Raw genomic sequence first — 12,159 nt, forward strand, 5'->3', positions numbered from 1 at the left:
TCATCTTTCCTCTGTAGTGGTTCATTATTGACAAGAGGAGACTTAATTACATACATCTCCTCGGGTACCCTTTATTCAGAAATTTTTATCTATATGCTTATGAATAATATTCAATGAAAAATAACTCTGGAGTTTCAATAAATCTAGAAAATGAAAAGGAAATGAATAGGGTACTAGTAACTGTTGAAAGCATCTCAGATTTCAGAATAAGATCCCATAACGTGTCTTCAAAGACAAAGGAAGACTTGAAAGAGCTGAGAACATCAAAGTGATTCAATTAAGATTCCAGAGGAATTCATATCAGAACCACAATTACTGTAAACCTTTTAATATTCATCTCAAGTAAAAGAATACATAGAGATTCAAAAAACAAATACTGAGAGCCTATTGGGTAGAAAGCACCATCCAAGATGCTAAAAAAAAAAAAAAATTAAACACAATATGGATCCTGTCATCAGGAGAAAACTGCTTTGTAAAAAATAGCAAAACACAAAAAGCAAACCAAAAACAAACCCCAAAAACAAAAAACAAAATCTCCAGCCCTTGAGTTGCTTGCACAGCATGCATACCTTGAGGCAATTAGTGAGAGATTACTGCAATGCAGGCAAAATAAACTCAGTTGATCAAATCAGCTTGCTAAAAGGACTAAATCAGATAGTCTGAGTGGAAAACCATCAACCCAGTCCAGACTAAAATCAGACAATTTGGTCAGGGTGTGAAAGCAAACCATTGTTCCCTTAATTTAACAGACATTTCACTTTGAACCAGGTGTTTGGCTGACACTAAGCTTCTTCTAGAAAGTGGGATCTGGCTTATTTCATTGTATTGGTTCTAAAATAATAAGAGCAAGACAAGGCAGATGGGGAAACAAAAGTAAAACCAAATGACCAAAATGATCATAGAAATCACATAAAATATAAAGTTAAAGAAAGGAGAGGAAAGGAAAGTAAGAGGATTGAATTAGATGATTTCTAAATGCCCTTTTCAGTTCTTAAAAAGAAAAAAAGTCCCTTGATCATATATCAAAGATTAGAAATTAGAGAAAATGAGTTCAGATCATCCAAACACCGCAAATAACTTCAGGATGATATATAAAATAATGTATTTCCAAGTACATTTATCCAAAGTTCTATTTAAATTATTTCCATTCAAAAATTGTAAGGACTTAACTGCCAAATTCAGTGCCAAGTCTGAAGATGAATGAGACACATTTAATAGTTACATGAAGAACATATGCTTACTTTGACAAACTGACATTTCCTTCTTGTGATCACTTAGGTTACTGCACGAAAAATACTCCAAACATAATGGTACTTTTCAGTCAGTAACATAATTGTATCATATTTTAATACTTTCTTGAAAAATATATGAAATTATATCAGATACATATACTTCACCTACATGGGGGGCAGGGAAGAACTACTCTGAGAAATACAAATTGAAGTAGACCATGTTTGTAACTGAGCAGGACTCTTATTATCATCATTAGTGACCATCTGATATCTGTAATGGTGTTTGTAACTGCTTAACTATAATGGTTTAAAGGGTTTTTCTCATGCTTGCTGAGCAGGTTTGGGCTGGAAAGGGGGTAGGCTTGGGTGGTCTGCCCAACCCGCATGTGGCGCTGCATGCAGGGATCATGCTTTTGCCTGTAGTTCCCTGCTCCTGACCCCAATGTCCTCCACTTGACCCCTTGTGGTTTCCTTGTATCCTGTTGTTCCAGATGCAAGCCTCAGCCTACAGCAGGAGGTCTCAGGCCTCAGCCTGCTTAAAAGGCTAAAAGCATTTATCAATCTGACTTTAAACTGCACAAGTCTTTCTCTAGAGCTCTTTTCCATGGAGCCCCTTTCTATGCATCCTTTGTTCTAGGTACAAGACTATTAAGAGAGTCCCAAAGCCAGAGGTGAACTTCACACCCAGCAGAGGGAAGGGTTCCTCTGCATCTGCAAAAACAAGAATAGCTTTTGTTACCCTGTATGTGATCTCTATGGAAACTAGCTCCACCCCTTGAGGTCTTGAACTTTTACTATAAAATCCCCTGCTTTCTCTCCCCAGCAGACTCACAGTCTTAGGGGCAGTAGCCTACTGTGACCTCCTCTGCCTGGCAGAGAAATAAAGCTTCTTTTTCTACTTCATCCAAAACCCTGTCCTTGAGTCTCAATTCAGTAAGCAGGGTATGGAGGCTATGTTTTGGCAACATGCTTGCATCATAATTAAGATTCCATGTTTAAAGTTGAATTATCTCTAAATATCTCTAGATATTCTCTCTTACTTCTCACCATTATATTTCTTTTAACTTAGACAGCGTCACTCAATTCTAGAAGTTTCTATATTAATTCAGAAAGATTGCAGATGAAATGCTTCATTTCCTGGATGCCAAAGTAGTACCTTCTATGGGCTTATCATGAGGCAACACCAGACTAGTGGGTAAAAATGCAACATTGTTTTAAATTAAACTAAAACCTGCTTTAGGTTAATTACATTAATTGATGTTCACTTGAGTTTTTTATGGCAAAATATCACTTGTGTACATTTTGTATACATTTACCATGTTGCACTCATCACACCATGCAGAAATATTCTGAGTAACATAAAAATCCCAGAACCTTTAGAAGAAATTGTTATGAAAGATATTCAGATCTAAATACACTAAAAAGAATGTTCTATTATCTTACATATAAAATCTTATCATTGCCTTATTGCAAAGACTATACATAACATACTAGGCATTCCCAATCATAAAATTTTAGAACTGAAATATATCTTAGAGACTGTGTAGTCCAGGATAGCAAAGACACAACACACACATGCTGCCATTCATCTTTTCTAAACCCAAGGCAGACAGCACCAATCAATTTCAGGTTTCTTTTTTGCTGAGCCTAGGTATGGTCTCCAGTGCTTATCCACACAGCATTCTAGGCTGGCCTTAGCCCACAGATCACAGCTGGCCCAGAAGATGAACTGTATTTGCTAACTCTAGTCCAGTCCAGCATCTTCAATATACAAACAAAGAAACTGAAGAAATTCCCCATTTTGCTGTTCTGTTAGTTTTGCAGTAGAGCTAAGATCAAAACAGATTTTGAGCTTTTAAAGCTATATCTTGTAGTCTTGGAGAACTTTTTTAATAGTAAGAGTCAGGAGGTTTGAAATTAGAATATTTTTAATTTTAAAATCTCATTGCCTTATTTTCATTGCATTGTGGCTGCTGATTTTCATATACATAATGTGCTGTTATTTTTTCTGCTACCTCTCCCCATAAGCCAAAAACACTTCTTAAGAAAAAAAAATTAGTCCTCATCTTAAAAAATATATATTCTTGAAGGAGTTACAGTTTTGTGACAAACAAACTTCAGGAATTCATGGGGCCAGTTAGTCCTGGAGATTTTTTCTCCTGGAAGTAGTTCCTCCTATGTAGCACATCTCAGGTTTGCTTTACTGCTGACCCCCCAAAATTCTGGGGTTGTCCAACTCTACATGAGCATCTCCTAATTGGTTACTTTGATGTCTTACAAAGTCTATCATCCCTCTTTAAACTATATGAACCACTTCCTCATCATTTAGACAGAACTAGAATTCCCTTCCAAGGATTTTATTTAGTTTGGTGCTGAACAGCTGACATTTGGGTTCTGGCCCCCATTCTCTTCCCCACACAGACATCCTTCTCTCTCTTCCCATCATGACCCAAACATGACACAAATCCAGCCCTTAGAACTTTTTAACAAATTAGAAGTGCTTGTTTCCCTTACTATCCAGTTTTAGCCATTTAATAAATACTTACTCAGCACCTACGATGTGACAGGTGCTGTTCTAGGTGCTAGGGCTCAGCAGCACACAGAGCAGAAAGCCTGACTCGGCGAGTTTACATTCTCATTTAAATTTTAACCAATAAATACACAGCATGCTAGTTGTTGATTACAGCTGAGGAACAAAGCAAAGGTAGGAGGCTTGGGAGTGGTGGGGGAGGCTCTTCTACACAGGCTAGTCAAGAAAGAGTCTATTGAAAACCCGATATCTGATCAGAGAACTCAAGACAGTAAAAACAAAACAAAACAAAAACAAAAATCAAGACAAAACAACACCAAAAAAAAAAAAAACAATCTGTTTATCTACACGGGAAAAGAGCTTTTAGGCAAAGCAGTGCTTGGTTAGAGAGAGTATTTCAAGCCCCACAAATGAAAGACACAATAGGAAATTGCACTCCAAACTTTTAAGGTCAAGGCAATGAGGGGGGACTAAGGAGGAACCTCTAGCAATGTATAAGAACAAGGTAAGATGGCATCTGAGATTTCACCTAAAGAACGTGTTTCAGGAATAATGAAATGGTTAACTGCATACAATGACGCAGAGAGGCTGGGTAAGACAAGGAGAACTGATCATTCCATTTAGCCACATAAAAGTATCCTTTATGAGAGCGACATCATGGTCATCAGGTGGGCTCAAAGACAAATGGGGACAAAGGACATACAGTATGTATAGAACAGCCCTTTCTAGGAGTTTTTCTCTGAAGAAGAGCAAATAAATTGAGTAAAGGGAATTTTCAGAGTTTTGCTATTATTATTTGCTTTTAAGATAGGAGAAAGCTTATGTGTTTGTTCAACGAAATTATCTGTTAAAAAGCAAAAAATGATGAAGCAAGAGAGAAAAGAAGACTTGCTAGAGCAGTGTCCTTGATTAGGACACAGAGAGTAGGGTCTTAAGAGTAAATGGCGGGGGTGTGGTAAGGGAGAGGAGAAATGGAGGGTGTTGCCATAGCTAGAAATACATTTCATCCATTGTGAAGAATGAAAGGTAGAATTTATGTGTATAGATGCAGGGGATTAAATAATGTGAGGCTAGGAAGATAGGGAAATTCTCTTCTGATTACGTCTATGAAATAATACTTCTGTGAAATAAGAAACAAAGTTACAGCTTAAAATGAGAAGTAAGGAAGAAGTGTTGAAGGTTTGAGGAGAAAGGAGACTCTTTCTCCTCTATCTAGTAAACAATCTGAACCAACCACCCCTTGCCCACAATAATGGAAAAGTGTAGGGAACGCTCCACTCTTTGCTGATTATTCACATCACTGCCCCCTTACATAATCAAGAGTTGATTGTACGTTCCAGAAAGATGGGCAAAGGGTTGGCTTATTATTTTCACCTTGAAGATAATTGTCAAAAATCACTTAGCTCACAAATACGTTATATACTCTCTCCCTCCCAATCCCCAGTCATTTCCTAATTATAATCACATCATTTCAGTGTTCTCTCTGACTTCACTCAGGACATATGCCATGTTTCTAAAACAAAGTTCCTCACAAATGCATTCACTTGGGAATCAAAACAGTAAAATTATTCACTGTCTTTTAGTCTTTCCAAGTAATTTTCTGTAAACCTCATCTTTATCTCTTTGGTCCCTTAATCTTTACTTATTTTAACTTGCAGTCTGATTACTATGCCATTGTACTTTAAAGACTGGAGATACATTAGAAAATGTAAATGATAGCATAACATAAAATCTGCTATAGTGAAATGAGTAACTGCTTCTTTCATGGTATCATATTGAGACATAAATGTAAAGCAGTTCACATCCATGATTGTTTTTAACATGCAGGCTAAGCATGCTTCTGTTTACATGGGAAAGAGGAGTGAAAGAACAAGGAGGATCGAGGGAGCTGTACTGGGATGCTTCTGGAACCTCTAAACGTACCTTTTCCAACAGGTGAAATATTTGACCTGGGACAGAAATCTGTTGTATTAGCAAGTCACACTTTGCTTAGGGCAAGACAGTCTTCTCACAGGGAAGAACAAAACAATAATTCTGCTGACTTCAGCTGCAGACTGAAAGCTAGGGCTGGAAGATCTTAGAGAATCACAGGGCTCTCTCTCCCTAACCTTTCTTAGAGAGAGTCTCACATATCTTTGATTTATTTGACATTCATTACTGTGAATGACTCAACCTGATTGCCTAAAATCTAGCTATTACTCAAAGGGTGGAAGAAGGCATTCAGAGGATGGCAGAGCGGAAAGCAGAGGGCATCACAGGGCAGAGTTGTAGAGGGTGTAATCTCTGGTGGCAGGATTTGAGGAAACACAGAAGTACAAAGAGAAGAATTCAATGCAATTAGAAACAAAGAAAAGGGATAAAGGAAGCTACAAGAATGAAAAATGATAAAAGTAAAAAAAGGAAGATGGTATTGCAATAACAGGAAAAAAAAGCTAAGATCATCCCCTCATATTAAATGATAAAATACCTAATTATTAGATAACTAAATGCCCCAAAACTTGGAAAAAATAATAGATTTGTAGTATCTCTATAGGGCATCACATTTTAAACATAAACAGATTATTTTAAAAATCACCAAAAAAGAATAACCATAAAGAAAGTGAAAAATTTTAATATCAGAAAATAGCATAAAATAAAAGGGCAAATAGTTTCTTTTCTGTATCCTTCTCCCCTTCCCTTCCTTGCCTGCATGATTCAGTCCAAAACTAACAGGTAGGGCCAAGCCAGGCAGGTGGGAGAATGGGAAGTAGGTGCTCTGCTGAGCCAGTGAGAAGCTAGAGCATTTGTGGGCGAGAAGGGCCTTCTCTAGGAAGTAGGAGGGGAAGAAGAGCAAGGCTCTGAGGTCAAAGGGGAAGAGGAGGTGGTGTCTACGCGAGGGAGCAGCCTGGCGCACGGTGGTGAAGGCTGAGTAGAGTTAGGAAGACACCCAGAGGGGTGGGAGAAGAAGGTGGTGAGGCGGGAGGCTGGTTACAAAGAATTGATCAAATAAGTAAATACAGAGAGGATAAAGGGAGCCAGGTTTCTCACTGTGAACAAAGGGCTAACAAATACAGAGAAAAGGACAAGTGGAATGAAGCCTTTGATGTGGGATTGGAATTAAATACATCAGTGTGAACCTATTGATTTCATACTATACAGATACTTGTAAAAACAAATGTAGATGTAATTGTGTGTGCCCGTGTATGTATGTTACCTACCTCTCTGTCTACTAAGGACTTCTGAGAGCAGCAACACTGCCAACACCCATGTGTACCCAAGCAGCCAGCTCTTGTTTTCTGAAGTGAGTAGAAGATGCAAGCTAAGATATTTATTGTGACCATTTAGGATATTAAAATGACAGACAGTTTTTTTGCTTGTTCCTCTATTTCAAATATTCTTAGAAGCCTCTAATATTTTTATAATGATAACAAATAGCTCAAGGAAATATTTAAGAGAAAAGAGAGGGAGATGAAGGTTCTGCAGCCAGTCTATGGATGGTGTCCCTAGCCCTCCCTAGTGCTACAGATAGAAAGCCAAAAAGAAGTCATATTTTCTAGCTTGCTCTGGAGACAGGTATGGCCATACGTCAGAGTTCAGGCTGTAAGAAATAGGCAGAAGTCCTTGGAGATTTTCAACATGAATTCAAAGCCTATTAGGGACTGGCCTACTTAGTTCTTTTGTTCTCTTCTTCCTGCCGAGAAGACATACCCTCTCCCAGGAGGTTCAGCAGCCATCTTGTGACCCTGAGTCAATAAGCATGAGGACAAAGGCCTACACACTTCAGAGAACAGAGTGGGAAGATGGAAAGCAACCAGGCCGCTGATGACCTTGAGCTTCTCTACCAGCTCTAGACTCCTATGAATTTGTTGCTCTATAAAACCAATAAGCCTTATGTGTTTAAATTTCTATTTATAGAAGAATGCATTCTTAACTGATACATGTATTTAAGTAAAGAGTGAAGGAGAGTAACAGAAAGAGAAAGGTGCTTACACTGTGTACAAATAGAAGGCATGGGCCAAGATACACATGACCTTCATGGCTAGGCTCAGCATTACAATAGTGATGTTGTCATTCCAGGATTGCAAACATGCCATGTGCCTACAAACAAAAAGGGAAGTGTTTTCCAAAAACCACTTCTTCCTTTGAGTGAGAATCACCTGGCCTCCTAAAATGTGGCATTTAATTCAGTTACACATGTGGTTCACTTCTTACAAATGCGAATAAATTTTCTGATGTCTATTAAATGTAACTCTTTATTCCAAATTTTGCACTATTCCTGAGACTATGAAGTACACTGGCAAATATTATGGATCTAGCCTTGCTCATTGCTTCTTGCATCTTCCTGGTTTTAACTTCAAGAATAGGGCACTTGAGATCAGGACAGGGCTGCGGAATATGGCACCTGTATCCTTAGGTGGCAGTAAAGCAAATACATAAATAAACTGTCATCTTTTGATGGAGAATAACCCAAAGTGACCTCTTGTGAGAAAAATTTCATTCAAGTCTTACACTTATTAAGTATTAGCTAAAAAAAAAAAGCTGTAAGAGAAGATATTTGCAATACAGATATTTGACAAAGGGTTAGTATCTGGAACATATAATAAACCTCTACAAATCACTAAGGAAAAATCCCCAGAAAAACCCATTAAAAAGGTAGGCAAAAAAATGAATCCATAACCAAAGTACCTAAATGAAAAATATTTAAAATTATGAAAATATTTCATTGGGGAAGTGCGAATTAAAAATTACAGTCAAGTATCACTGCATACTCACTGGAATGACGAAAATTAAAAAGATGGAAAATTCTCCAGGTTCTCCTGGAGAAACTAAAACTCTAATACACTGTTAGTATGAGTATAAATTGTGTAACCACTGTGGAAAACTATGTCTTTCAAAGCTAAACATACACAAACCTGTAACTCAGCAATTTGGCTCTTAGAAATGCATATAAATGTTCATGAAAAGACCAAGTTTTACGTCATATCACAGCAATTTGTAATAGTCAAAATCTGTAAACTGCCTGAATGACCATCAAGAGCGAAATGCATAAACACAATCTAGTGTATTCACACAATGAACACGATACAACAAGGAGAATGAACAATCTACAACTATACACAGAAAATACGGCTGACTCTCCCAAACACAGTGTTGAGTGAAAAAAGCCAGACACAGAAGAGTACTACTCTGTGGTTCTGTGTCTAAAAAGTTCGGAAACGGGTGGAACTCTTCTGTGCTGTCAGGAGCGTGCTTACTCTTCGTGGAAGGAAGAAGAGACTGGAAAGCTGCAGGGTGGGGAGTGGGGGTGCTGCTAACGTTCTATTTCTTGACAGATTATAAGTTGTCATCAGCGAAAATTTACCATCTCTACACTTACGTTCAATTGTTTCTATGGACAGTAGATTTCAATAAATAGATACAAAAGTAAAAAATGCATATAAACTTTGCATGCTTCTTTGTAATTTATCCATGTTTACTATTCTTAAATTTCGGGCTTTTTTTCCCCTCTGGGTAGTCAAGAAAAAGTTGACATTATAGAGAGGACAGGTTTATATATCAGCTTCTGTATCACTCTGAAACAACTACATGTTCCCTAAGATATCTTTTCTCCAGCCTGAAGAACATGAAAAGAAGTTCACATACCTTGCCATGAGGTCAAGAGTCATGTGGCAGAGCCCACGTTCTATTCTCTTCAGCCTTATTTTCAGATACACTTACAGTTAATATTCTATCCACATCAAATATTTGCTATTTGCTATATATGTCCCATTGTCTCATTCCAAATCTTTACTTATCTCCATCATCTGGAGACTGACATAGTGAATACTCAATCATATTTATTAAAATAATAAAAAAATTGGCATTCAAGTTAATTTTCAGCATTGACAGCTACTCTGTGTAATGATCTCTCACTCATCAAAGAAGTTTCTGGTGGCCACTCCCTTTGGGGATCTGGCATACCACAAACTCCAGGCATTTTTCTGCAACAATCAGAAAGTATGAACCATGCCCTATGGGATCATGTGCTCAAATGTCAGCAGTTAGTGTGACACTTCAATAAACTAAGACAAACGTAGTTTAGTGTGTTACTCCCAGCCATTAGCCACACATTCTGCACACCCTCAACCTTCACTCTCCCACCACACACCCCCCAAATGTACTGATGTTACGTTAAAACAAAAAAGTGACTCAGCAGCTATGAAATGACAAAACAGCCTACTTTTAAAGTGTTCACTTCGAGGGGTCAGATGAATCTGAGACTACTTACTGATTCTGCCTTTCTACACCCAGAATATAAGTTCTTTGAGCTCAGCAATTTTTATCTTCTGATTTCACTGCTGTTTCCAGCACCTAGGCTAGGTTATGGCACATGACTGGCACTTAATGATTATTTGTTGAGTAAATACATCAGATTGGCAGCATCAAAACTGACAGTCATGCTTCTCTTCCATGCACAGAGCACCTGACATCCCCAGACCAGTGATACTGAAGTTGCTATGCAATTCTAACTCCTTATGAAGAGAGAACATGTGAAAAAATATACATAGCTCTGTGTCACCAACAAAATCAAATGCAAATAATAATCACAAACTTCTATACTGTACAACTTCCAGATTTAAAAAATGAAGAACTATGCAATAAATTATACAATCCAGTTTTCAGAATAACGATTCCAAATTTACTAAAACTAAAAACAACAAGGATTACATTTTTCTTCACCAGAAGCCTTCTCACTTGGAGAGAATAACAAAGTGAAACTAATTAAAATAGTTATCTAATATAATTTAGCACATACAGAGAGGTGACAAGAGCGTTGGGCTTGGAGTCAGATGGGACTGAATTTTAATCCAGCTCTAGCACTTATGCACTTATTAATAGTATGAATGACCATGGAAAAGTTTCACATGCAAAAAGAAGATAATTATATACTTCATGTGGTTTTTATGAAGAGTAAAAGAGACAATGCATTAAAATTTTAGTACATAGGCTGGCACAGATCAAGTTCGTAATAGATGTTAGATCTTGTTATTTGAGTGTCTTCTTGATAAATATTATGTTGGAGTTTTGACTGGTTTTAATTTTTTAATATTTTTAGAAAAAATTCAGCAACATTCATACTTCGAGGGGTTTCTGAATCTGCTGATATAAAAAAAAATCAGAAGCTTATTTCACTCATGGGGTCAAAGTTGCATATGAGATCATCATCTAATCTTCCTCTATTATGGAGAGCAAAATTATTCTCCCAAAGTGATCCACCTTTAATCCAGTCACAAAGAGTTGCCATTTCCAATTTTAATTGACAAATCTAATTACTGTGATGAGTTTATTTATAGTCACTACTCAATATCTATTGATAGTTTCTTGACCTTGAAGAATATCATCCAATTAACATGGCAATATGTGTTAATGGATTTTTAAATTACTTCACACTGGATAAAAGGTAAAAGGAAAAAAGGAAATTCATTTCCAGAAAGATGAATGACAATTTTTGAAAACAAGTCTTATGTATGGTACTGAATATGGAACACTAAGGGTTTCCTTTGCATTCATTTGGTATTATGGTATCTGGGGGAATTTATTTTATTGATCAATGGTACATGTTATGGGAATTCTTTCAGGGACTCAGTCCCTAAACTTAGGGAACCAAGTATCTGGTCAACACAAAGCGGAGTCTTTTTATTTTTAAAATTTGTTAAATTTTACTTCTTTCTTTCAGAATGTAAAAAGTTGATAGGTGACTGATTAATAAAAATCTCCAACTCCCTGAAACAATGGGAGACAAGGAATCTTTCTCAGAAAATTGAAGGGGAATAACTGTAGGCTTGCCAGTGACCCCTGGAGAAGGAGCAGCCACCATTCAGGTGCTACTTTCCCCACTGCCTCGTCATGCTCCCTTCTCATTCTCCATATTTATTTTACCCTGAATTTAAGGCCTACTTCTCAACACGGAGTTGGAATCATAGAGTATCATAGCTGGAAGGAACCCTAGAAGTTATTTACCCCATCTACCATTTAGAGAAAACATGGCGAGAAATTGAGAGTTGAAGTGGCATGTCCTTGGTCAAAGTGATGAATACTTTTGCTTCCTTCTCAGCCTCCTTCTATTATACCATTTTCCTCTCCAAAGCAGGGATCTTGCATTAGGATGTGACATGGACTGGATCTGTTCCTCACCCAAACTCATATGTTGAAGTCCTAACCCCCAGTACCTTAGGATATGAGTGCACTGGGAGACAGAACCTTTAAGAGGTAATTAGGATTAAATGAGGCTATAAGTTTGGGGCTCTAATCAAATATGAGTGCTGTCCATGTAGGAAGAGGAAGGACACCAGGAATGAACGCCTACAGAGGAAATACCAAGTGAGGACGCAGCAAAACGACAGCCAAGGAGAAAGGATTCAGCAGAAGCCAAACCGG

General features: G+C 37.5%; 1 long non-coding RNA gene across 3 annotated transcripts in view; it reads right to left on the reverse strand.

The window, feature by feature from the left end:
• Window positions 1–12,159, reverse strand: part of LOC140695602 (uncharacterized) — a 280,415-nt gene that overhangs the window by 175,222 nt on the left and 93,034 nt on the right. The gene's annotated exons all lie outside the window — the stretch shown is intronic.

Source organism: Vicugna pacos, chromosome 3 (assembly GCF_048564905.1).
Source record: "Vicugna pacos chromosome 3, VicPac4, whole genome shotgun sequence".
Classification (NCBI taxonomy): Eukaryota; Metazoa; Chordata; class Mammalia; order Artiodactyla; family Camelidae; genus Vicugna; species Vicugna pacos.